The sequence below is a fragment of the Macaca thibetana genome, chromosome 15, assembly GCF_024542745.1.
Source record: "Macaca thibetana thibetana isolate TM-01 chromosome 15, ASM2454274v1, whole genome shotgun sequence".
Lineage (NCBI taxonomy): Eukaryota > Metazoa > Chordata > Mammalia > Primates > Cercopithecidae > Macaca > Macaca thibetana.
In genome coordinates, this window is record NC_065592.1 from 68,314,203 (window position 1) to 68,316,944 (window position 2,742).

A 2,742-nucleotide genomic window follows, 5' to 3' on the forward strand; every position below is an offset into this window, starting at 1 on the left:
AAAAGCAGGGCAGAAAAGCTGGAAATTCAAAAAATAAGAGCGCATCTCCCCCGGCAAAGGAGCGCAGCTCATCGCCAGCAACGGATCAAAGCTGGACGGAGAATGACTTTGACGAGATGAGAGAAGAAAGCTTCAGTCCATCAAATTTCTCAGAGCTAAAGGAGGAATTATGTACCCAGCACAAAGAAACTAAAAATCTTGAAAAAAAAGTGGAAGAATTGATGGCTAGAGTAATTAATGCAGAGAAGGTCCTAAACGAAATGAAAGAGATGAAAACCATGACACGAGAAATACGTGACAAATGCACAAGCTTCAGTAACCGACTCGATCAACTGGAAGAAAGAGTATCTGCGATTGAGGATCAAATGAATGAAATGAAGTGAGAAGAGAAACCAAAAGAAAAAAGAAGAAAAAGAAATGAACAAAGCCTGCAAGAAGTATGGGATTATGTAAAAAGACCAAATCTACGTCTGATTGGGGTGCCTGAAAGTGAGGGGGAAAATGGAACCAAGTTGGAAAACACTCTTCAGGATATCATCCAGGAGAACTTCCCCAACCTAGTAGGGCAGGCCAACATTCAAATCCAGGAAATACAGAGAATGCCACAAAGATACTCCTCGAGAAGAGCAACTCCAAGACACATAATTGCCAGATTCACCAAAGTTGAAATGAAGGAAAAAATCTTAAGGGCAGCCAGAGAGAAAGGTCCGGTTACCCACAAAGGGAAGCCCATCAGACTAACAGCAGATCTCTCGGCAGAAACTCTCCAAGCCAGAAGAGAGTGGGGGCCAATATTCAACATTCTTAAAGAAAAGAATTTTAAACCCAGAATTTCATATCCAGCCAAACTAAGTTTCATAAGTGAAGGAGAAATAAAATCCTTTACAGATAAGCAAATGCTTAGAGATTTTGTCACCACTAGGCCTGCCTTACAAGAGACCCTGAAGGAAGCACTAAACATGGAAAGGAACAACCGGTACCAGCCATTGCAAAAACATGCCAAAATGTAAAGACCATCTAGGCTAGGAAGAAACTGCATCAACTGACGAGCAAAATAACCAGTTAATATCATAATGGCAGGATCAAGTTCACACATAACAATCTTAACCTTAAATGTAAATGGACTAAATGCTCCAATGAAAAGACACAGACTGGCAAAGTGGATAAAGAGTCAAGACCCATCAGTCTGCTGTATTCAGGAGACCCATCTCACATGCAGAGACATACATAGGCTCAAAATAAAGGGATGGAGGAAGATTTACCAAGCAAATGGAGAACAAAAAAAAGCAGGGGTTGCAATACTAGTCTCTGATAAAACAGACTTTAAACCATCAAAGATCAAAAGAGACAAAGAAGGCCATTACATAATGGTAAAGGGATCAATTCAACAGGAAGAGCTAACTATCCTAAATATATATGCACCCAATACAGGAGCACCCAGATTCATAAAGCAAGTCCTTAGAGACTTACAAAGAGACTTAGACTCCCATACAATAATAATGGGAGACTTCAACACTCCACTGTCAACATTAGACAGATCAACGAGACAGAAAGTTAACAAGGATATCCAGGAATTGAACTCATCTCTGCAGCAAGCAGACCTAATAGACATCTATAGAACTCTCCACCCCAAATCAACAGAATATACATTCTTCTCAGCACCACATCATACTTACTCCAAAATTGACCACGTAATTGGAAGTAAAGCACTCCTCAGCAAATGTACAAGAACAGAAATTATAACAAACTGTCTCTCAGACCACAGTGCAATCAAACTAGAACTCAGGACTAAGAAACTCAATCAAAACCGCTCAACTACATGGAAACTGAACAACCTGCTCCTGAATGACTACTGGGTACATAACGAAATGAAGGCAGAAATAAAGATGTTCTTTGAAACCAATGAGAACAAAGATACAACATACCAGAATCTCTGGGACACATTTAAAGCAGTGTGTAGAGGTAAATTTATAGCACTACATGCCCACAAGAGAAAGCAGGAAAGATCTAAAATTGACACTCTAACATCGCAATTAAAAGAACTAGAGAAGCAAGAGCAAACACATTCGAAAGCTAGCAGAAGGCAAGAAATAACTAAGATCAGAGCAGAACTGAAGGAGATAGAGACACAAAAAACCCTCCAAAAAAATCAATGAATCCAGGAGTTGGTTTTTTGAAAAGATCAACAAAATTGACAGACCACTAGCAAGACTAATAAAGAAGAAAAGAGAGAAGAATCAAATCGACGCAATTAAAAATGATAAAGGGGATATCACCACCGACCCCACAGAAATACAAACTACCATCAGAGAATACTATAAACACCTCTACGCAAATAAACTGGAAAATCTAGAAGAAATGGATAATTTCCTGGACACTTACACTCTTCCAAGACTAAACCAGGAAGAAGTTGAATCCCTGAATAGACCAATAGCAGGCTCTGAAATTGAGGCAATAATTAATAGCCTACCAACCTAAAAAAGTCCAGGACCAGATGGATTCACAGCTGAATTCTACCAGAGGTACAAGGAGGAGTTGGTACCATTCCTTCTGAAACTATTCCAATCAATAGCAAAAGAGGGAATCCTCCCTAACTCATTTTATGAGGCCGACATCATCCTGATACCAAAGCCTGGCAGAGACACACACAAAAAAGAGAATTTTAGACCAATATCCCTGATGAACATCGATGCAAAAATCCTCAATAAAATACTGGCAAACCGGATTCAGCAACACATCAAA